The sequence below is a fragment of the Pagrus pagrus genome (genome assembly GCF_965226575.1).
Source record: "Pagrus pagrus genome assembly, chromosome: 21".
In the NCBI taxonomy this organism is placed as follows: domain Eukaryota; kingdom Metazoa; phylum Chordata; class Actinopteri; order Spariformes; family Sparidae; genus Pagrus; species Pagrus pagrus.
Genome location: NC_140208.1, coordinates 20291174 through 20317034, shown reverse-complemented (window position 1 = coordinate 20317034; position 25861 = coordinate 20291174). Strand labels below are relative to the sequence as shown.

Here is a 25861-nt window from a genome sequence, read left to right as displayed (position 1 = left end):
AGCACTGCAGGTAGCTTTCTCAGTAGAGAAAACACGAAAAACGTAATTGCACTGAGCAGTAAACTTTTTTTTAGTGGTAAAACAAGTATTTATTCTCTGGCTTGATTACTGAGTAGATTGGATGTTTTAATTCCACTTAGACTTATCCACTTATCCTAGGTCATTGTTCCACCTGATTTGTTTTGCTCAGAGGCAATTTATTCGACTGTAATTGCTTAATTTTGCTAAAGTAACAGTAAAATGACTCTGTATTGGCTGAATCTTAACCAAGCCTTTTCACAGTGTTAATGCTCTACACGTTCAAGCACCCACAACACTAGCTTCTGCATGAGTTCCCCCAGAGTTCTAAAAAAGTATGTGTTTATGTTTGTGTATGAGTGAGAGTGTGTACCGTATGTGTGTATGCACTGTCTAATCTAAATCATTACTGACACAAAGGGTGTTAATTGTCTCATTGCCATGGATTCAGATGTTACTAAACGTGTGCCAAACCAAACAACTGTTCCTCTTGATCTTCCATCCGACCATCTGCAAATCATTTTACCACAGATGAGGGAATTTCTAGCTAGCAGGCGAATACAAATAAAATGTCCCCGCACGAGAGTCAAAATATATCCTGAAAGATTTGATCTTCCCTTTTTTTGTCTGACCGACATTTATATTAAACAGTCCAGTTGTGTTTGCTGTACCTGCATTCACAAGGCCATGATAGAGAGACTCCCCCTTGTTTTCATCAGTCTGCATGTGTTACCAAGGCAACCATATACAAGCAGCAGTGCCAGCAGGGGAAAAAAAATCATTCATAGAATCTGACAGTGTGGCATAACGCTGCTCAGTCACTGCTGGAACAATTTCAGAAATTAGGGATTTTTTTCCCCAACTTTTATGGAAGATTTGCTATTTCTTAAATAGTCGAAGAATAGAAAGCATATCTACTCTAGTTCATATCTCCATGATCATCAGATATGTATAACCAACAACACAATGATCTTTAAAAACATTGGCTATCTCTGCTCCAGTTTGATCTCTCTACCTCTGCTGTATATATCTGGTCTTTGCCATGTGAGTTGTCCAAGGGCAGATAATATTTGGACATCACAAGACACTGTGTCTGCCTGCGGTGAACTGTGGACTGAGTTAATTAAAGGAGATAAGAATGAACCAGTGGAGCGCTTAAATTCAGAGAGGATGATGTAAGAAACATAATTATTCATTGTGACACACCGAGGTCGAGAGATAAGATAATCCTGGACACAAGCAGGTATACAACCTGTGGAGGTAAACAAAATCAGTCCTCGCTGTTGTCTGATGGAACTTCCCCCTGAAGGATTCCTATCTCCATCTGTTATGATAACATTATTCTCACCAAAGTAATGCTAAGATTGGGGGTATTGGAGTGTCCAAATGATCAAGCAGGTTGTAAACAAGCCAACAGTGAGCATAACCAAACACTAGCTAACAATCCCTATTGCACATGAAAGTGAGCACTCAACTACAGGTCATTTTAACCAAGGTGTAACTTTGATGGATGTTTACAATGGTAGTTGGAGAAAAGAAGAAGCAACGTAAGCTTTCACTTAAAGTTGTGTTTGGGTCAGCTGACACATTTTAAGGCTGATATTCACTCTTCTTTTAGCTCTGGTTTGCTCTCAACCAACTCTTGAGGAAAAGTTTCAGATTAGCGTCTAAATGCTCCATCATGTTCAGCAGCTAGTCGCTAACTTTATCCGTGATGATTTGTTGTGATAGTGATAATTGTCCCTTGGTTGGTTTTTAAGGATGACTCTCCTTTTCTCTTGCACATAGACATTTGATCCCATTGTTACTTTATTATAAAAATATTGATTTAAGCATCTTTAAAGAACAGGAACAAGGGGTGAATACTAAGTTTGCATCCAAAATATTTTCTGGTTTTCCCACTGATGCCCTCCAGCTGCTCTGCCTCAACTCTAAATTAACTGCTAACTACCTCTGCCAACAACCTCCTGACTGGGGCTGTAAGCAGCCTCTGAGAACGTGAGAACAATGATGAGTCATTGGACCAAGGTGATTCTCTGATAGATGATGGACCGATACCATGAGCTTTGTTGCTAAAGGGTCTGTCAATATCAATTTATCTGGGCCCTCTCCATTTATATCATGGATTTTCTTGGAAAAATCTGTATAACTACTTTTATTCATGAGACCTTGCAGAATCCTATAGCTGGTCTCCAAAAACTGTTTAAGATATGAATTTTTAAAGTTTGGCCCTCAACCTCTTAGCAACATGTTCAATAATAAACTTAATAAATAAATCAACAATAAATCAGTTTTTACCTGTCGAAGAATCCTTATATTAATAAATGAATATCTCCTCTAGTTGTCACTTTCTTGCAACTTATTTTTTCTGTTTAGTCTTAATATAGAATTAATGTAATCCTTTTTGGTCCTTCAAGTTCTATCCCAAATGTGTTTTTCTCAACTGGAGAGCATCTCAAAAACTGTGTCTCTTCTCTCTCGGCCTGATCTTAAGGTCACATATGCTTTTATATCATCTTGGGTGGATTATTGTATTTCATTGTATTCAATGTTAAGTAATGTTAAGTGTAAAACAATCTCATGTCTTCAGCTGGTACAAATCATCAGCCCTGATTTAGCCTCTCTTTATTTGTTGCTACTAACTTGTAGAACTTAAGTTTATTTACCCAGTCTTAAGGTGTATGCTCCTTTTTGACTGTCAAAGACTAAAATAATCCTGTGCAAGTCAGTCAAAACAGTCTTTGTAGGTTCAGTCTCCAGCTTGGTCTGAAGTTTAAAGGTAGCGGAACAATCATGCAGTAGATATTCATATCATACTCTCATACCTTTGACTGCTGTGCACATCCATCAAATAATTCAGGGTCACAACAAACCTTGATCAAGGACATCTTGACAGTAGATACTGAGAGAGGGGAAAGGACTACCTGCTCCTACCACCTATGTGACTGCACACATTAATATGTGCCACACATACATGTGAAGGAATAAATTATAGGCCTGGGCGGCAAAGGGGAATGTTGGCGCTGATTTAGAGCAGCTCATTAAGGCTGCGGCTGAATATTTTCTCCTCTCCACTGGGGATTGGCAGTCAATATCACTTACTGAAGTAAAACATTGAGCTATACTAAATTTTTAATGCCATTTCCTCACTTTCAGATATATAGCAAAAACAAAACCCTCAGTGGATATGGAGTTGTTGAACAAAACAAACAACTAGCAACAATGTTGTCCAATGAATACCAATTGTATTCATCATGTGTTTTTGTATTTTTATGCTATTTTCTGCTTTAGGCTTGTAAAGCATATATTTTCCTGCCTATCAGCAGTGGACCCCAGGGACACCAGCTAAGAGACTGCCCTCAGTAAAGAGAGAGAGCACTCACCACTTTGTGTCACAAAGTCAAGTACACTTTCCATGATGTACATTTAGCTGGAACTATACTGTATATATATATATATATATATATATATATATATATATATATATATATATATATATATACACAGTACAGACCAAAAGTTTGGACACACCTTCTCATTCAATGAGTTTCCTTTCTTTTCATGACTATTGACATTGTAGATTCACACTGAAGGCATCAAAACTATGAATTAACACATGTGGAAATATGTACTTAAAAAAAAAGTGTAAAACAACTGAAAATACGCCTTATATTCTAGTTTCTTCAAAGTAGCCACCTTTTGCTCTGATTACTGCTTTGCGCACAATCTGCATTCTCTTGATGAGCTTGAAGAGGTAGTCACCTGAAATGGTTTTCACTTCACAGGTGTGCCCTGTCAGGTTTAATAAGTGGGATTTCTTGCCTTATAAATGGGGTTGGGACCATCAGTTGTGTTGTGCAGAAGTCAGGTGGATACACAGCTGATAGTCCCACTGAATAGACTGTTAGAATTTGTATTATGGCAAGAAAAAAGCAGCTAAGTAAAGAAAAACGAGTGGCCATCATTACTTTAAGAAATGAAGGTCAGTCAGTCCGAAAAATTGGGAAAACTTTGAAAGTGTCCCCAAGTGCAGTCGCAAAAACCATCAAGCGCTACAAAGAAACTGGCTCACATGAGGACCGCCCCAGGAAAGGAAGACCAAGAGTCACCTCTGCTGCGGAGGATAAGTTCATCCGAGTCACCAGCCTCAGAAATCGCAGGTTAACAGCAGCTCAGATTAGAGACCAGGTCAATGCCACACAGAGTTCTAGCAGCAGACACATCTCTAGAACAACTGTTAAGAGGAGACTGTGTGAATCAGGCCTTCATGGTAGAATAGCTGCTAGGAAACCACTGCTAAGGACAGGCAACAAGCAGAAGAGACTTGTTTGGGCTAAAGAACACAAGGAATGGACATTAGACCAGTGGAAATCTGTGCTTTGGTCTGATGAGTCCAAATTTGAGATCTTTGGTTCCAACCACCGTGTCTTTGTGCGACGCAGAAAAGGTGAACGGATGGACTCTACATGCCTGGTTCCCACCGTGAAGCATCGAGGAGGAGGTGTGATGGTGTGGGGGTGCTTTGCTGGTGACACTGTTGGGGATTTATTCAAAATTGAAGGCATACTGAACCAGCATGGCTACCACAGCATCTTGCAGCGGCATGCTATTCCATCCGGTTTGTAAGGGCTATTTGACCAAGAAGGAGAGTGATGGGGTGCTGTGCCAGATGACCTGGCCTCCAAAGTCACCGGACCTGAACCCAATCGAGATGGTTTGGGGTGAGCTGGACCGCAGAGTGAAGGCAAAAGGGCCAACAAGTGCTAAGCATCTCTGGGAACTCCTTCAAGACTGTTGGAAGACCATTTCAGGTGACTACCTCTTGAAGCTCATCAAGAGAATGCCAAGAGTGTGCGAAGCAGTAATCAAAGCAAAAGGTGGCTACTTTGAAGAAACTAGAATATAAGACATATTTTCAGTTGTTTCACACTTTTTTGTTAAGTATATAATTCCACATGTGTTAATTCATAGTTTTGATGCCTTCAGTGTGAATCTACAATTTTCATAGTCATGAAAATAAAGAAAACTCTTTGAATGAGAAGGTGTGTCCAAACTTTTGGTCTGTACTGTATATATGTACACACATAAATAAATATATATACCTTCACATTTGAATTTGTATTACAATTAAATTATTATTAAAATTCACACATATATGACAGTAATGTGACTGTATCAAGAGTGACTCATGCTCAATCTGGAAAGTGTCATGAGATGATTTTTGTTGTGAACTGGCGCTATACAAATAAAGATTGATTGATTGATATCAAGTGAAGGCAATCAAATTATCCCAATGATTATAATCTACAATATACTATGAGCCATGGCTAATCCATGCTTTCTGAGATCAAATTCATGCTACAATAGGGTTGGTCTTAGAGGCTGTATTTCAGTATGATATAACCAGTGACTGCATTTTTACAACATTTATGTGATTGTGCTCAGGCGGCTGAGCCTGACTCTGTGAGAGAGTTCTTAAATCTTTTTAGCAAATGATGTTTTTCATATCAGCAAAAACAACTGTTGAATGAATAAAGGTTTCAAATAATTATATTTCCCTATGTAGCAAACAATATTTTTAGTCTAACAGTTTAAAAAACATGTATAAGTCTTTTATTTACCAACAATTGAGCCAGAAACAAACAGTTAATGAACAGCTAACAAGTAACTCTAGTTGCTGAATCACTTTTAAGGGGTCATAGACTAGTATTCAGCATACACTAGAATTATAAGTTACTGATGTCTCCTAAATATGTGTTAAGGCCTATAGATGTTAAGGCCTGTTTGTCATTGTGTAGACATTTGTGTAAAATGTTGTCATAATTATAATATATATTGTGACTAATGGCCCAAAATGTGTTTTGTGAGTTCACATTGACCTGACCTTTGACCATCACAATCGAATATGATCATCCAGAGTTCAGGTGGACATAATAATAACAACATAATATTAATTAAAAATGGAGTTTTATATTTTGGCAATGCTGTGCTTATGGTCTGGTTAAGTTTAGGCACAAAAACTACAACTGGAAGTTGTCCTGAGGTCTGCTTAAAAATACCCAGGGGTGATTGCGCTCTCAAAATGACAAAAAACGATCTCTTGAACTGCGGTCACCGGCTTTCTCACTTGTAACTCCTCCACCATTGCCTCTACTATGCCATGCAACAAACGAATTGTAGAAATATCAATGGGGCGTGTAGCCATGACATACAAATGTGAACATTTTATCATGCCTGCCCTGTCCAGCACTTGACACAAATAACTTAAGGATTGTTTCACACTTACTCTTAATTATTTTCATTTGGTAGATAAATAAAAGCAACAAATGGTTTCTTCCGAAGGAAAGGAAGACAAAACAGCTCCATTGTTATCTGTCAATTATTTTGTACAGCAGTTGAAAATAAATGCTTTGCTGTCCGTTGCTGCATTGCATCTTAACTTGTTGTCACATCTTAACACTTTCGATTGTTTTTAATCTCTCTCTCTGTCTCGGTACACCAGGACATATGATAGTGTTTTTACTCTGCTGACATGTGTTTTTTATTTGCTTCCCTCCAGTCAGCACATCTCTGCAGGATATGTGATAATGGAAAATGCCTCAAAGGACTTTTTCTGTGGCATCATTAAGGATGTTGAGCAGGTTTTGTCAGATAATCCCTCAGTGGTGCAATGCAAAGTACGAATTATGATTAACCCAATTAATTATAGAGATTAATAACTATTCTACCAAGGACACAGAGACACTGAGTCAGAGAGGTCAAGCTGTTTTTTAATAACAGTGCACATAATTAACATCAGTCATTGTCTTTCATTCAGAATAACAGAATAACAGCATTAGTGTTCCACTGTAGCTCCAGGTGTTATGTCACCACTAGGGAGAATACAAATAAAGATAAATAATCATCAGCCAAGGGCAAACCACCCCCTCATGACTGGACGTGTGTCTGAGCCCTTATTTTAGAACAAAACTATTCTTACTGGCTACATTAACATGCTTGAAGAAATCTGTTGTAAACCCATGTAATTCATGTATCCCGAGTTTGATTATGTTGGACTGAAAGAATGTCAGGGAAAACTCGATTTTCTGATTACTGAGATTACATTTAGAAGATGTAATGAAAAGAGAGCCCTCCTCAGTCATCCCATATTATAGTGTGTTCAGACAGAAAGCAAAGCAAATTTTTCATCTTGCGTCATGAATTGTGAAGTGTTTGTTTGCCCCATGCAGTCAATGTACTGACTATACAGATGTTGACAGCTTTACACTTGTTAGTTCGCATTAACATGCATCTCTGACTGGATCTCACTTCCCGCTCTATGTGCAAATAAGGATGTGCATCAACAAACAGATCAGTGTCACAAATAAAGAAATATCTTCATGTACAATTTTTACAAAATTAACAAGAAGGCCCAAATAGTTAAGAATGTGCTGTACGGGCTTGTTTTCACAAAGTTTTCACAAAATTGAGCAGTCTGGGGACTTTCTCCACAGGCGACACGAAGTAGCCTTTATGAGTCACTGTCTGAAAGTTGACATGTTTACCATCAATCAGATATTGTCTTCCTTCATAAATTCATTGTAAGTGATGAAATCAGTTGTAAGATTAACTTTAAACACAGAAACAGACAGGCTGGTATATTGATGCTGCTACAATATTACACTTTTTACAACAAAATAACTTAATGCATTGCATTTAATACCGAATTAAAAAGAAGGCCTGAATAACCTCATACTTGTCAAGGCAAAGTTTTGAAAACAACTCCTATGAGATCAGGTTGCTCTGCAGCTTTATTTTAAAATTTCACCTCCTAGTGGTCAAAATGTATTCAATGTAGCCTGAGGTTAAAGGTGCAATATGTAAGAAATGGCCACATGTCAACAAACAGCGGGCAGCACATCACCAGAGTAACCTCTAACTGTAGCTGCCATAGACCTTTTTCACAGCAGCCATATTGACATGAAATAGAGGGTAAACACAGGTTTCATTAGTTACACCAAAAGAGGGTTCCGTTCCATTTAGTGTAGCGGAGACTTTCTAGTTAGCCAACATGCACAATAGCAGCACCTTGACTCTGTCTGACCTGAATGGAACAGAATCTTAATTAGTGTCACTGGTAACACCTGTGTGTACCCTGCTGTTTAATGTCAAAATGGCTGCTGTGAAAAAGGTCTATTAGCTAGTTAGCTCAAATAGCCATGCAACTAGCACTCCTGTTAGCTGACTCTGCCCAGACAGTGAGTTCGGAGTACAGGGAGTGTTAGTGTTCTTTACTATCGGACTATCACCTCTTGAGAGACAAAGTGGTTTTGGGCTAGCTGGTTAACATCAATAGATATCTCTGCAACACAATACATTGATTTCTTTGACATGTGATTAGAACTGTTATTGCATCACATTCAGTTAACGATGTTTTAGATCATTTTTCAATTTTACTTATTGCACCTTTAAATACCCATGCATATTTTTACTTATTCCCTGTTTCTTCTACAAAGGTATTGACAGGTTGAATTCTCCTAGAATGTTGACGATGGCAATTTTCACTTTAAATATTTTTTTAGTATTCTTTTTTTAACTTGATAATGGAGAGCTAAACAGGAAACAAGGGTAGAGAAAGAGAGGGCATAACATGTAACAGAGGTCCCCCATCAGAATCAAATCAGGGACACTGGGGACTGCCTATTGTTTGTTGGTCCATTATTCCGAAACCCAAATAGTACGGAAAATGTGCCATTAGACCAAGGGCCATTTGTTTGACAGCCTGTTTTCTTGAAAGCAAAAGCCCACAACAATAGTAAGGTCACCTTTCCCATCAAAGTCAGATGACCTGTGTTGTTATGGTAACAATAATAAACAGGGAGTTCATTTGGTCAGGTTCAGGTTCAAAACTAATTGGTTAGGTATAGGAGAAGCTTGTGGTTTGGTTTTAAATAAGTATGTTAGTTATATCGGTCAAGCTCTGTATGTAAGGATAATGGACCAGAGGAATTTGTTTTTTTCGGGATAACAGGCTGTCAGACAACTGGGCTTTCCTTCCAATGGGCCGTTTTTTAGACTACTGGGGTTTTGGAAGAATGGCATAGCACAGGGTCATTGCGTTTATACAGAGGCATTCCACCTGTGAGCCTCATGCTGAAATCTTGCATATTTGGTGGTAATTTAATCAAGGTGATTCAAGGTGAAACTGTGTTTGTCACTTGTGGAAATGCACCTGAAAGGTTTGGCTAAATAGTATAATTCTGTGAGTTCTGTGAGTCAACAATTGCAGAAGACAGGCGCTGATTTTGGTCCGCCGTTAAAGTGCTATTAAGTTACTCATATTCTACAATAATAATCTCCTACATTAAATCAAACTTACAAGAGTTAAAACAAAAAAAATATAAACAGCAGAGAACCAGATATGCTTTTAGACCAAGAATGGGCAGAAATCGAAAAATGTCAGATCCTTGTTAGATCCTTTCAGCCTAGTAAATCTCTTGGTGAAGTCCATCCCCCTAGTTTGCAAGAATGAAGGAGTCTTCAGGCCCAAGCTGTGATAACCCTGATGAAATCATGAGGTTTATTTTTCTCAGACTTTCAAAGCCCCCTGAAACAGAGGACATTATACAACTGTTTTCCCAGGCTGTGCAGAACTCCTCATAACAAGCAAACTGAACTTTAGTGGCCCTTTTGAGGTAGACCTAACAAAAGTTGAATTTATACATTTAAATGCAAGTTATTTGTGCCTTGGACAATAGAGGGTTGCTGAAAATGTGACTGAATTTCTCTGCAGTAGGGATAGGCAATACAGAGTGTCATGATCCTGGTTTTGTGATTCTGTTATTTCCTGTTTTATTTTGAAATTGTGCCCTGTTAATCAGCACTGTGTGTGGTCTTTGTCAGTTCGTTCCTGTGTTCCCTCCCTATGTTCCCTCTACACCATCCACCTGTGTTATTCCCCCAAGCCTGTTCCAGTGTCTTCGAGTGTCTTCCTGTGTCACCCCGTGGTCTGTTTTCTGTTTTTTGTTACTGTCATTATGTTTCTGCTTTATTCCTCATATTTTGCCTGAGTTCTTCTTCGCTCTTCTTAGTTGGTACTTTGTATTTTGGTGTTTGCTCCTCTTGGTTTGCGGATAATTTCAGCTTGATGTTAATAAAGCTTGTTTACAGTTCCTAATCCTGTCCGCTTCCCGTGTGTTTCTGCATTTGGGTCCTAACCTTTTAAAAAAACACAACAACAGAGGCTATGATTGGTTATGATTACGATCTAAATTTGGTTGTTATTAAATGGTGTCACTGCACCTCGCCATGAATAATAATGTGGACCTTTTAAAGCTTACATAATACATATACATTTTAACATATCTTACAATGCAGGCATAAGGTCAGTCTCAAAGAAGTTTGAAGTGTTTAACTTAAAAGCTTTAAAAAGAGAAACACTCAGTCCAGCTCTCATAATGGGACCCAGTGCTAATATACACCATCATTATTATCGCTTCCTTTTCTCATATATTCCAAGTAACCTCCTACTCTATCAAAGAAGATAGAAAGCAACCAAACCTTGTCATGACAGTCAGTTCTATTTGCGGCCAATAAATTGGTTTATTTATGACATTTGAGACTCAATCACAAGCTATGAAATCTGGCATTACCTGACTGCGTATTAGCACAGCTGGTGTTGATTTCTCAAGTGCACAGTGTACATGAGTACAAAGGCAGCAGGCTACATCTAAAGAAAAACTTCAGATCCCATGGCGAGATCTGTGTAAATTTATTACACTTTTCCAGCTCCTGCATACAAATCCTCCCAAATCCAAGTACATGATTTCTTCAGAGGATAGATTGGTTAAATATGCATCAGCCAGGCGATGTTTGCAGCTTGTCTCCAGCTGCTCTGGGAGTTAAATCAATAGAGATGTAACAGCTTGGTTCCTACCTGCTCACACTCTTTGTATCCTTTCTTGTATTAGAATTGGAGCCAAAACATGATCAACTCGGCCTCAGAGGAGCCTTGCAGATCTGAGAAATCACACCAAAAGAGCTTTTGGCTTTTAAGCATTTTTTTTTATGAATGATAGCATTGCACGGTAGCATTAAATAGCAGCAATGACATGCAAACAAATTCAAATATCTGTAAACAGATGAAATACATCAGATGAAATACATCAGTAACAGTATCTTTACCGGAATTTTTTCCCCCCCTCAACAATATATTCAATTCTTTTTACAATTTATTTTAAAAAGTTCAAAGCAAGGTTCTGATGTTTTCGTAGTTTGAATGATCACCTTATTTGCACATGGAAAAAGGCTGTCATTTCTCTTTATTTTCCTTGTTCAAGAGAAAGAAATCCCCTGTAAAACCCCAAACCAAAACCAATAGTGTAAGGCCATCGCTCAATACTTTTGTTTCTCCTGACCTGTCTGTCACTCAGCTCTAGGCCTATACTGAAGACATAAATCTTAAAAAATGGTTCAGGAGTATATAGTTTATTTTTTAAGTGTTCTCTAATGCCTTGGTCACACTACAGAGCTTTCTGTCTTGTAAGTCTTGCAGTCTACATGACTGATCAGCATCATGGGGTTGCAATTACAAGACATGGGAATGATTTGCAGCAAAAATCACAGAAAAAGAAACAAATAAGAGTGATAGTAAGGATAAAGATGATTGGGCAGCAAACGTGAAACTGCTTTTACTGTGGTTCAACAAGGATGGTGCAGTTTCACATACTGAAAAGCTTGTGTTTATGTATTCTGAAACTATGGGCTACTATTGTGTATGACTAATACAGAATATTGCCAAATGCAGATATAGGAGTGACTCAACATATCTGCAGTGTTCATGGTAATAAAGGAACAATTCAGCTAGTAAAAAATGTGTAGCTCATTAGGTTCACACAGATGAATTGTAAAATCTTTAGTGACCCTCTGACCTTCATGTAGCTTCATCATTTAAAAATGTAATTTGTCCAATACTTTAATGCAGTTAAAGACATTACCATCAACTTCAGCTGTACTTATAAATACTATATTTAATGATATTCAGTATGGATGAGCCAGTACACCATTATTTGTATCTGTGTCTGTTCAACCAATTTATCTACCAAATTATCTGTATCCATATCTCATCATCCTCACAATGGGTGGAGCTTAAACCGGAAATGGATGTGGTCAACAAGATTAAGTTAATTTAAGGCTGAAATCAATGTTTTTGATCACAACAGTTAGAGAACTATTTACAGAAGAAGTTTTTTATGAACTTGGATGAATGAACTCCTTCATCCAGAGTACAGATATTGACACATTTAACTCGGATGTTATGCATACTCGTAAAAGTACATTATCTGTACAGAATACTTGTTTCAGCCAAGCACTTGCTCGATCCTAGTAGTCAGATTGTTTAAAAAATTCTTAACTTAGATGATGCACATGTTTAACGTAACATAAGCATATTATCTGTGTCATTGTGAGCAGGTTAGCATGCTGATGTTAGCATTTAGCTGTCTTAGTACAATCTCACCAGCCAGTCCTCAGAAAAATTACCATATACGTCAACACTGAAAGCAGTTTAGTACTTCTCATGTTGAGATTTCTTGTTAGGCAGCAACCTCTAGTGGCCATAGTAATTATTATGGCAGCAAAAGGAGGAAGTCGATGTTGTTTAAAAAACGACAATGTCTGCTTAGGGAGGAGGTCAGGGACAGATGGTTGGGTTAAAACAAACAAAGGGCTTTAACCTGCTGTTCATGTGAAGCCAAAACACAATGGTGTTATTTTATCATACTAACATAGTTAAGTAATGTCATGTACATTATGTAAGTGAAGTTACGTACATAATGTAGATACATTCGTAACTTACGTTACATAATTGTGGTTATTTTAACCCAACTGTGAGGTTTTCCTAAACCTAACCAAGTAGTTTTCTTGCCTAAATATTTACCAAACTGCGACAGTTGGTCCGGTGTGCCCGTCGCTGGTACACTCCAACAGCCATTATGTTTTGGGAACTGTGATATATGTCATTTTGGGAGTCACTGGCAATTCAGTAATTTAGGTATGAGGGTGCGTTGGTCTCACATAGCTTCTTAGCTTCACTGTATACTCTTAGTCTTATTTAATATAATAATTGCGATTTACAGCACAGAGAAAGATATAGCAGGCTTTGGCTACACATTTAATAGTCATTGTTGGTATTGTTTTTTTCATGACAGCAAGAAAAATACATTTTATCGCCAACTTTACGAGCTGTTCAGACGGACAACAGCTGTTCAGTTGTTGTTGCGCTTGTAATGTTGTTGCTGCATGTAACAGTCACTGAAATGCAATCCAGAAAAGTCTAGTTTGAGAAACAGATCAGTGAGTTAAAAGGCTTATCAGAGGCCAAAACACTGCATGGTGATTTGTGATACCAAGAGAAAGGATTTTACAATTAAAGAGAGTTGCCATGGTTAAAATTATGTTACCCTTAACAGTGGAAAAACTGTACTCTCACAGTCATGTACTTGTGCCTTTGCACCTATATGATAGCAGCATCACAGCTGGATGACATCACGCAGTGCTGTTGTCTGTCTGAACTCTGCCGTATCATTAAAACACGAGCGTTCCAGATGTCCTCTAAAAGCAGTCATTTGTTACAGTGAAAGCTCTTTCATGCATTTTGATCTGTCATGGATTTAAATATCACATGCCAGACACTTTTTTTCACTTCAGCTTGACTGACATTTAAACACAGTTTTCCTTTTTTTGTGAATCAAACCACTGATGCTTCGATAATGCTGCCCTTATCTCACCTGTGTGTCAACAGCATAACCCCCCTGTTGCCAACTTCTCTCCATCACAAAGAAATTACAGTTTCAAAGACACTTTCACTTGAAGGCAGACACAATGCACTGTGAGAGGGACAGAGGGTAAACATAAGAGAAAGCACAAAAGTTTAAAAGTCTCATTTTTGTAATGTAAGACGCTGATCTTTCTTCTTGGGACACAGGAAAGTTCTGTGAGTGACAAATAAATAGACTTCTAGTTTGCACACAGTCTCCAACTGCAGCTACCAGCTCATTCAGTTCCTGCTGGTGCTCATGCCATCCTATAGTGTCCACACGTACTCAACTATACAAATACAAAAGAAACTTCTTCGTCCTCTTCCACAGTTGTGATGATGGGGAGTTCAGGGTCTGCTACTGTGTTGTCATCTCCAACAGGTTTCTGTCCTTTCTTCCTCTCCTTCAGCCAGCACAGCTCAGCTATATCTGTATCAGGGAGACACAGGACAGGCTATTAATATTGCAGTTGTAAATCCTCTGAACACCCACACACACTCACACAAACACACACACACACACACACACACACACACACACACACACACACACACACACACACACACACACACACACACACACACAATCCCAACTGTTTGCATTGCTTGTTCTCTTTCGAAACAGTGCTGGTAAAAATAGCAGGGAAGCAGTTTTGAGTTCCTGTCTGCATTCAGAAAGGTAGGCAGAACACACACACACACACACACACTCAAAGAAAGAGGAGAATTCTAACTCAAAGAAATCATTACAGCACGATTTAGAGAGCAGAGTTAACAGGATTGCCCTGCAGTATCAGATTACAGTGTCTTTGGTTCCACTGCCATTATCCCTCAGGTGTTTCGTTCACACCAAACACAGTTATCATCATACATTATGTATAAATGCTTCAGACTAAACATGTCTTTCCACAATGAGACTTTTTGTAGAGGTGTACAGATTCTTTTTATTTTTTGACAGAAGAAAATATATAATCTGTTACTGTAATTATCTAAAAGTTATAACTCAGTTTCAACTGAAAATGCTAAATAACTATTTTTAGCTCCATTAAAAAAAACAAGAAAAATGGTGAATCATGAAGTTCTTGTCAGATGGTAAAACGGTGTCCAAATACCACCACACATTTGTGATGTTAAATATGGGGGGTGTGTGTTTGACAATTTATGTAGCTTTCTGAAATCAACAATCCAAGAAGAAGTACCGGAAGTAGTGCAGCTGCAGAAACACCGTACTGTTGTTGAAAATAGCATAGTAAGAATAAATAGTTTAACAGCTCCGGGCCTGCTCAACTGAATCTCTCATGAATTAGAAGACGGGGGGTATTATAGGCTCTCCCCTGGCCTGTAATGTTTTTGGTGTAGCCACATGTATGCCTCCAGACATGCGTCATGACATTCCAAACAACTTTGCTGGGTAGGGTTAGGGTTATACAACTGTATCCACATATTAACTTCTTTTGTGCTTATTTAAATCAAATGAAAGTGGGTCAGATGCAAATGTATTCATTCAGTGACTGTTCATCTGCTTCATGAAATTTATCCCCACTACCCAAATAGTTAATGAACAATTCCCACGCTTTGATGCACACAGATATCTTATTATAGCACATACAGCATGTGGCATCCATACAAGACTTCACATCAACCATCATTAATCTCACAGAAACTAACAGCATAGTAATCACAGCAGGTTCTATGCAGCAAGATGTGAAGAGAAACAGCACTAAGTAATCTGAGATGGCAAGTGACAGCGGTCATGTTTGACATTGCTGTTGGATAACTTTAGGACCTATTGAATTTCTTGTTCTTCTTCCTTCAGTGTAGCTCAAGTCAGGTCTACCCATGGCTGAATAAAGGCATCTATAATCAACTCGATTATTATGTTCTACTCCCAACTTAATTTTCCTTTTCAACTAGAGGACTGGCAGACATCACTGCTCTTACTCTGACAGGGACTCAGAGTAAGGTCCTTGAATTAAATTAAATTTCACCGCAATAAAGAAAACCTCATGTATTAATTAATTTTCTGACTGCTGCAAGTAAAGGCATAAGAAAATGAACTGAAGAAGGAAGGTAAATGCCGATCACCATAATATTACCTGTGCCGGTCATTTGAATAATAATATTTGAATCCTTGATCTGAAAGTTTAATAGTACTGCATCATCACTCCATTCACATCATGTTTACTGAGATTGCAAAACAGGAAGGTACTCTTGATATTTTTTAATTAAAGAAACAAGAAATTGCACAGATAAAGCATCTCTGGCTCTACATCACTTCAAGTCAGGATTTGTACATACAATATGTGTCTGCTAGCTAGGTTAGCTAAGTAGTGAGACTGGAAACAAGGAAAAACAAATTGCCTGGCCCTGTCTAAAGGTAACAAGATAACACTGCATACTTCACATCATTATGTGTTAATTGGACTATATAAGTTTTATTAATAGCATCATAAAACATGTTTATTATTAAATTGTAAGACAATTACAAACACTTTGCTGCATGTCTCCTATATTCAGCTGCACTATTCAATAAATGTAAAAATAGAGGGGCAGTACAATCTTTTATCTAGGACATCCAAGTTGACATGTTGGAACGAACAAATCTCTTGAAAGCGCAAAAAGCAATTTAACCACCAGACCACTGTTATAAAAGAGACATCTGTAAAACATCGATGTTCAAGGAAATGTATTACTCTTTGTATTATAAGAGTGATCGCATGCTTGTTTTATAACATGTACAGAAAATGGATGTCTTTCTGATACAACTGGACCGTACTGTTACTTTCAACTGACATGTGTGCAAAGGCGTGAGAGTGTATGATAGCATGTGCAGGTGCTATTTGAAGGGATGCTCACGTCACTCTTTCCATATCCACTTAACAAGACTCTTTCTGAGCTTTCACTGGAACATCCAGTATTATCCTGCCCAGTAAATGCCGGAGCTCTATCATTAAAAGGTGCAGAAAAGTCACTCAAATGCACACGACTTGGCACACAGCAGCGGCACGTAGACCCTTTCCATTATATAGTGCTGTTGCCATTGCCATGAAAAATGCCGATAGAGATAAGCAACAATTCTCTCTTTATTTGACTTTATTTCTTCCCCAATCCAATTTCTTTGTCTGTGTTATCTAATAAATCCTGCACTTCACATATTTGGACTCAGTGAAGATGATTAAATCGAATACTGGTGTAATTTATGCCAAATCACAATACTTAAGGCTGTCTGATCAATCTATCTTTAAATATGTGTATATGTGTCTTTCAATTCACTAAAACCAACTTTTCCACCATCACATGGCTGTGATAGTGCAGGGTAGATGGATTACCTTCACCACAAACAGCCTGTGATGCTCTATACAGAATACATAATAGGTCTTTTGGTTAGTCTGTCATATTGCACCCAAACTGCATATTGCTTTAAAATATGATATGACTGTATGTAGTAGTAGGTCATGTGCTAAGCAGGGAACCAGCTGTATATGACTGTTTCCATGGGTAGACAAAGTCACCTTTAGCTCATAAGATAAAGAACAAATGGGACTAATCTGTTTGCTCAGTGACACTTCATTAGGCAGTTCAGTTCAGCTCTGTTTGGTACACCTGTAACGGTTCCCTATCTGTACTGACTGCATCTGCTTTTGTACTTTATCTGTACTGCGCGGGATGGGAATGTTTGTCTTATCGTAGTTAAATTAATATTACTGTTATTCAAGACGATAAATATGTAGTGATTTAATAGGCTTAGTTCCTTCCAGCTTTAGATAGTCCAGTCAGTCCTTTTACAGCAGGAAAATGGTTGCACAACAGTATCACACATACTTCAATTTACTATAAAAGCAGATCTCTTACTTTCTTACTTCATCGTATAAAGTTGTTGAAAAGGATTTGACAGAGAAAAAAAGCCAATGGTAACATATGTGGCGTGTTTGAGAGGTGCAATGTTCTGATATTAATTGAATTATAGTTACATTTTATAAAACAGAGGTTCACTTGATGGAAAATGGTTATCCTCCTTTAGAAGCAAGTCTTACAGCTCTGAGAAGATTAGGTTGCTGACTGTCTTCTTTGACTCTAATGCTTGCAGCAAGTCAAGTTATTTTGCTGTTTGAATAGCAGTGGGCAGAAAATAGAAACCTGAGTCACTCTGCTCCCTAGGCCATCAGTCCAGCTGTTCATTGGCCACCTGTTGACTTGCTATTTGGCTGTGAGCCCTATCACTGATGTGTCTCCTTCATTACCCTCGCTAAACCCCTCTCATTTTTGCTACTGTCCTGCTCCCCCACACCTCCTTTGCTCTCTCAGTAGCAGCCAAACAACCTTACGGCCCACTTGGCAGCAGCCGTCAGGCAGCGAGGTGCACGTTTGTCCCTCTTTGCCAAGGCCTCATCATAAAGGGCTCATCAGAGACCATGAGTGGATCTCAATCTGCTGAGGAAGTGAAGGGTTCATTGACTGAGAGTGGTTTCCTCTGCCATTTCCTGTAACTCAATAGATTTAAATTATTCACCTAGTTTTAAAACAGAAGTAACCCTCAGCATGCTTATTGTAACATGCTACACCTTTAAAGAAAAGCTTCAGTAAGGTTGACTGTGAAGTGAAACATATTAGCAGCAGAGTGGTATAAATCTCCTCCCCGGCAGAGCTGGGAGAAAGATTTAAAGGGTAAATATTGTGGTTGTCACAGTTGTTATTGTTATATATTTCACACACACTGGACCACACTCAACCTGGCTGGCAACAAATTTATATTTGGAATAGATGACTTTCACTTCTGGATGAAATATGCCACGGGAGGTGCAGAAAGTTAAATCTGAATGCAGTAATGTGTGTTTAGGCCAGGCGGTGATATTGGCTGAACGTCTCGGCAAAAGATGATAAAAGCAGAGTTTGTGCTCCAATTTCTGCACCATGAGGGCCTGAGAGTCAGTGTTGCTGGTTCTCTGGCTGTTACGCTTCTGCTTCTTGCTTGCTTCCTCTCTGGCAGGACATACAGACCTGGCTTATCCTGCCTGGCTTAACACACAACCCACTGCCTGGTTCTTATCTGAGGCTTGCAGCACCGCAGGCCTCAGCCTCACATGCAATTACACCAGTGCACACAGACCACTTATAAGGACAGTGTGTCGATATTGTGTGTGTGCACACATGTGCCTCTGTTTACCAACCACAGATTTGGGGGGGTTGGCCAGGGGTAACCGTGGCAGTCATGGAGTGAAGCCTGGCAACCCTGTCGGCCACCACAGTTGTAACTGCCTCTTGAAGCATTTTTTCTTGGCCAGAATGTTTTTCTTCTTCTTTTTTTCTTTAAGCTGTGGAACCATTTCTGTACAGCTGCTGCACACCTACAGTAGGATGCATTTTGGGTGCAACACACACATGTGAGTGTGCACCCGCAAGGGCCTCTGGGCACCTGACCGTACAAGTCTAGTTAACCAACAAATGATTACAGGTAAGCTAATAATAATCAGACAGAAGATTGCATTTCAACGCAGTTGTTCCATCTGTGACTATATCTGTTTAAGTTAACAGCCCTGAGCATGACCGGAGGAAAAAAACTCAAAAGTTAGTATATAGTCTTTCCTATAAAGACTATATATTTAAGTCAAAAAACTATATGCAGGTTCCCTCTCACACACCTGCGATGACTTAAATATAGAGTCTTTCCTATAAAGACTAATATATTTGCGTCGTTGAGGCGGCGATGAGGGAGAACTCTTTGTTCGGACGCGCGTTCTTGAAAAACAATAAACCAATGTCCAATTGGGCTGTAACTTTCGGTGCAAAGACCCGTTTATTCATTTACATCCATGCCATTAACTCAAAACGCTAATACTTAGGCCTACTTAGTAACACACTTTCTCTAACACGGTCAAAAAAACTATATGCAGGTTCCCTCTCACACGCCTGCCAGAATCAATCTTGTAATCCACCTGTCAGGCATATGCCTATATAATCATAAAATCATTTGGTAACCATTGTACACTAATGCACATCAGTGTGAGTGTTTTCCCTGATTAATATTTCAAAAGCTGTTAAAACTGCTGTGCTATATCCTACTCGTGTACTTTGTCAGTTCATTAAGTCCATGAAAAGCAAAAAGTGTGTGTGACAGCATTCCCACAGTAATAAGCCCCGAATCATTACTGTACAAGATCCTGTCTCTGTTAGCCATTAATCATGAGCTGCAGTTGATTTACAGCCCAGTAATATAAATGCTTATAATCAGCTATTTCTTTAAGAGCTCTTTGTGACACCAGGGAATATAAATAAACACATCAGAGGCATTAAAATGCTGCATAAACTCCTGTCAGTTACCAGAGTTTACTTTCCCCACATGGATCATGATGATGCGCTGATGATGCAGGATGAACCATCCAATCAATCGCTAATCTATCGCTAAAACTATCCAATCAACGAGTTAGTCTGTATAGCTTCATGTTTACCCCTCTTGGTTCCTTTGTAAAAAAGTCACTGTGATGGTACAGTATATGTATGACATATTCTGCATTTTGCACTGGCGTGTTATGTCATAGAAATAAAAATGACGATAAAGACTCTCAGAGCTATCAGAACAATAGTAATTCTCCGTAGTTTGGGACTCTGGTACTTTGTACCTAGTGTAAGCGTCTTTGCTACATTACCTGCTGGGATAAGAAAAAGTGTTGGATACACCGATTGTTTGATCTATTCCAAACATTCCACATGATGGTGACTTGTGCGTTGTAGTGCTTAACACAGAACCTTATTTTCTAGTTAGTCACATATTCATGTTCATATAATAGTGCCGCTGGCTCCATTCTGACTACCCAATTGAAGAATGCCTGGCTCCAGCATTTACACATGTGTTTTTCAAATTATCCACTGCATGAATACCTTATATATCAATTAACTGGTGAGAGACTTTTATAGCATCTGAATATTGCCAAATAGCAGCACAGCACACAGCATATATACATACATATATATATATATATATATATATATATATATATATATAATGTAGACTTGTAGACGTGTGGGTTGTAGTGGCAACATGACATGATGATCTATTACTGACTAACTTCATTATTAAAACTATGTGAGTTTGTTTGGCTGTTCACTTAACAGATGGACTGGTTGCTATTTCTCAAAAAGTAGCTGATGAATGAGCAATTGCTGTGGAATTACACTGCACCTGTTACCTGTTACTGTTACCACCGTAGCCACAGGTGTCGCATTATCACCCAGTACTGAAATCTAAAGGATTATAACTTTATCTCTTTGATTAGTTTCAACAAGCTGTGGATGTCACAGAAGGCTGTCTTAGATAAATGCAGCTCAGCTGAATTGGCAAGTGCAGATCCCCATACAAGGACTGATGAGAAAACTTTGTCACTGCAGTAGCATATAGAGTAATTTATAACTCTGTAAGAATAAAGGCCCAAATGGCATGTTGATTTTAGCAAACAGACATGTTTCAATATAGAGTTATTTCTAATTATGGTATGTAGATACACCCCCCATTACTCCTCTTCACTTGCGCACACATTCTCTCCTACACACACATGAATAACAACAGACTCACCAAAACTCTCAATGCATCTTTTGCCTTATTGTGTTAATCCTGTCATTTCACCCAGTATATTAAGTTATGTGTAGTCTTATCCCATCTGATATGTCTCATTTCACTAAGCCACTTTACAAAAATAAATACATTAATGAGATGTATTCAAAATCACTGTTGATTACCATTAGGTATTTTCTTGTTCTTGTGTACAGAAAATCACTCACTGTCACTCACTCCTGTTGCTGCATATTAATATGCAGTGTGTGTAGCACAAAAGCAAAACTAACATTTGTAAAGCCTATTAATAATATTTGCTTCCGATTTTATGCATTTTTTTGACGACAGATGGGGGGATTACAATGTGTGCATGTCCAAGTATGCCTCTGTGAAGCCTCTGTAAATGGTAACTAATTACAAACCAAGATAAAAGCACACTGTAAACTGGATGAGAGGCACCCTGCTAACGTTAAAGTACCAGATAGTTAATAAATCAACAAATTACACCATGACCAAAAATAATTATGAATGGACTTAGACACATATAAACAACTATTCATCATTAGTAATAATTTTGCTTCGGTGTTTAGGTATGAACACTACCACTAATTGATCATTTCAGTTGCTAATCCATATCAACATGAACAATGCAGCTGGAACTGCTGCATATATTTTTGGCTACTGCATAATTACTGTAGGAGTAGCTGTGTTGCGCTGTTTACACTGTTGTGCTCCAGTGGGAACTGTATATTTGTGTTATTTTGGTCTCAGTCTTTGTATTTTGTAGTGTTTAGGAATGTCATATAGAGGCTATGTCTTTGTGCAGCTGCATGTCTATGTGAGACTCCAAGCCACTAACTAGAGGGGCATTATAATGCACCCATCTCTCCCTTCCAAGTGCCTGAACAGCCCCTATGAAAGCAGTAAAGATCAGAAGAACCTTTCTTCATGTCTACATCTGCCTGGATGCTCTTACAGGTTGCCAGTATGGCTGAGGTTTTGTTCTCGAGAACAAAGGGAGGTATAGAAAGGTCGCTGAAAAAGCTTTCTTTAAAAGTAGGATAAAAAATTGTAATGACGCCTGAATCATAGAAGGACGGGACAGCGCTGAGAGCTATTTCACTCCAGGGATGCGTCAGAGTGAAACTTTCAACGTCGCAACAAGGGCACTCTTTGATCCCTTCCCATATTTAAATGTCACTTCATCAAACTCTGGCACATCAACAAGAAATCTCAACACACATGACTGTATGTTTGAATTCAAAGTTTTCTTAGACTTTGTTTTGGTGCTTTTAATGTGCAATGTGTCCCAGAGCAGACCCACGAGTCAAAGAAAGTGTGATGTGCCTATAGCTCAACTTTTGATGAGGCTCCCTCCAGAGCTGTACCTCACATTTTTTATGTAAAAACCTCGGTATTCAAGGTTTAAGTGAGGCTGCGTTCCTCTTTCTAAACAGTACTGTACCTACTGTGGCCTCAAGTTCTTGCTACAAGACAGCGAGGAATTTAAGCAACGGGGAACACAAATGCCTTTGCAATATTTTTGTTTATTGTTTTACTCTTGATAAAAAACAAATGTCTAGATGTGACATGCTAAGATGTAGTGTATATAAGCAAAAGTAGAAAAGAGGCATAATGTCAGTGAGGAGACTCAGAAACACTGGGTAGACAGCAATGTGCAACTGGCATTATGCTAACTTTAGCTTATATTAGCTACTGGTCATAACTAAACAACCAGGGCGAAGGCTCTAGCAGCACAACATCTTGGTGAATTGAGTTGTGAATGGGTGCTTACAGAGCGCTGCAGGGATAACCAACAGGAAGTTAGCATCAGGGACGGATTGGCCATTGGGAGTACCGGGACTTTTCCCGGGTGGGTTGGTGGCTGTAAAACCAACAATGAGCTGAAAGACACTATAGCGCTCTGTTGTGATGATGGGAAGTGAGCTGGATTCTAATTGTTGGATGTGGGTTACAAGTGGTTATGCAATTCATTATTAATATTAACCTCTTTTGTAGCTGTTAATTTTCTCTCTCTTCTTTCATTCGTACAGAACTGGATTAGCTTTTTGATTTGGGGTGAATTATTAATGCTGATGGAATCTGCTTAACTGTAAGGTAGTCTTCAGTCTTCTGCCTTTTTCTCATAATACTACAGGCGCACCAGCTTTGCATGTGCCCCTACCCCACCCTCACACCTCAGCCATGTCCTTTGTGTACCCTGACACCTCTTCTCACACCCACTTCTGCTGGATTTTGGAAAAGTCACGCACTAGACGGTGAAGGGCTAAAACTGAGATTATCCCTTCCCTGTAAAGTCTGGAATAGAATATCAGATGGAAGCTCTTGACCTCTCCACAACCTTGTTTAAATGTAGGGGAGTATCTATTCTACGTCTGCCTATGAGGGTCTACTAAACTGTGTGTGGTCTACTGCTAAGCACTTTGTCAAAACTGCTCTAATTCACAACATGATGTAATTGTAGTGCCTTAATTTCTATGCTTTGCTTGTGCTCAAGAACAATCTGATAAACCAAATCAAAATCACTTAAACTGATCAAAGCAAAAGATAAACGTGGAAGGAGACCCAGGAGAGATTTTCTTCTTCCATGTTACGTGTCTTGTCTTCTCCATTAACTGTTCCTTTAGTCTCTCTCCACAACTGTTAAACAACTGTCTCTTAGCTTTCCTATTTCACTGTTGGAAGATCGGAGGTTAGGTTTATTGGTTCTCTTTTATCCCCTGCTCCTTCTTTGCTCTCTCACACACTCTTTCCTCAGTGTGCGTGTTCATTTATGGCTTTCCCCTTGGCTATTCATGTCAAGGTGGAAGAGTATAGCGTGGATATCTTTATATCCACGTGTCACATTTCTTTCGACCAGAGGCGAATAAGACTGGATGAGACTTGCCAGCACAGCACGTCTACTTCAGACACCTTGATCTCTTTTAAGATCAACACAAGCCTAATTTCAGCAATCCTCCTCTCATTATGTTTGACAAAACAGCCAGCTGAATGGCAGTACCAACCAACTTTAAAACTGTCTTGATCACAGTCTTCCGTTCATTTTTTCTCAGGGTTGTTTGATTGAGTTGACCCCTGTGGAATGTTTCCCTCTGATCCTCAGGGGCTGCTGGCTAATGGACACTGATTGAGCTGAGGTTTGGAATACTCAGCACTGCGCAGGGCTGTCGGTCACAAAAGCAGCTCCCTTAAGCAACAGCAGCATTAGCAATGGGAGGCAGAAGGGCTGGACAGAGGAGATAAAAAGAAAAGTTGCTTGCTCTGTCGCTGGCAATTATCAAGAGTACTGTGAAACTCGTCACATACAACAGCTTGGTCAGTGGCCTCAGGCTTTAAACTATGATTCTCTCCTCTAGAATCATATCCTAACATATCATGACTTTTGGACTGATATTAATGTTGTCAAATGATTGAGGTTCAGTTAGGTTTAGGCACCAAAACAACTTGGTTAGGGTTAGGAAAAGATTATATTTTAAGTTCAAATAACTACATTCAGCCTCGTAATGTAAGTTGCATAAGCGACGTATCGCACATCAAGTAAAGTCGGGGCTAAGGATTGTGGTTACATTAGTGATGTTAGATACATGATTAACCTAATGAAAGTTACAAGTGTGACATAACTTAGTCGCTTTTGACTCTTATAAGTGTCCAATGTATGACCAACCCAACTACGCCAACCACCCTTTGACTCAGACTTTTCCTGCTTAAAGAAGTGACACTACAGGGGTACCTACAGCATCACATTTAGAAGCATAGGGCAACTGACCAACGCACTGGGAGAGAGAACGGGCTGGAATTTGTTCATTGAATGTGGAGAAAATCTAAACTTTCATGTTGATTTAACAATAGTACCATCCTCTGAGGCATTATTTGTGTCCTTGAGGAACCATCTTTGAACAGTGTGGCGAATGTTGGGTACTGAAGTGAGTTTCTATTTGAGTGAAGTGCTTCCATCATGCCCTGTAGTTATACACTGCTCTCAGCTCTCTAGCATACAAATGGTGTATACATGCTTTTTGTGATACAATATTGATTACGCAGGTATAAATGGCCTGGGAAAATTCTGCTTTGTAGATGCCTCTCAAACGTCATTGCTGAGTGTTCATGGTCAGGCTTTTACAGTGCACAATGAAAGGCAGGCTTTCATCACTTTTTGTTTGTGTGTCAGTAGTGTTGGTGCCTGTGATGCCGGGCTGCCTCTAATGGAACCAAGCTGCCTGGCATTTTCCATTACTTAATGCTTGAAAGATCTAAACTCCAAATCAGATGTTTTATCCTCCTGTTATGGCTGTCAGAGACAAACTGAATCCAATTTTTTTTATTATTCAGTATTCAGTAGGGTAAGTGATAAGAATAGGATACAATGTATTTGTCATTATTTCAATGCAAAAGCTTTCCACAAAGTTAAATGTTACTGAATGTGAAATATTATTATGATGGTACACTGTGTGCACACAGTCATATGTGCACAGTTAATTACA

At 38.9% G+C, this 25861-nt stretch overlaps 1 protein-coding gene across 1 annotated transcript in view; it reads right to left on the bottom strand.

The window, feature by feature from the left end:
* Positions 1-11001: 11001 nt before the first annotated feature.
* uts2r (urotensin 2 receptor) overlaps positions 11002-25861 on the bottom strand; it is a 51908-nt gene continuing 37048 nt past the window's right edge. The window contains exon 4 of the mRNA XM_084341391.1: positions 11002-14243. The gene's annotated coding sequence lies outside the window, so the exon portion shown is untranslated. The remainder of the gene's footprint in view (positions 14244-25861) is intronic.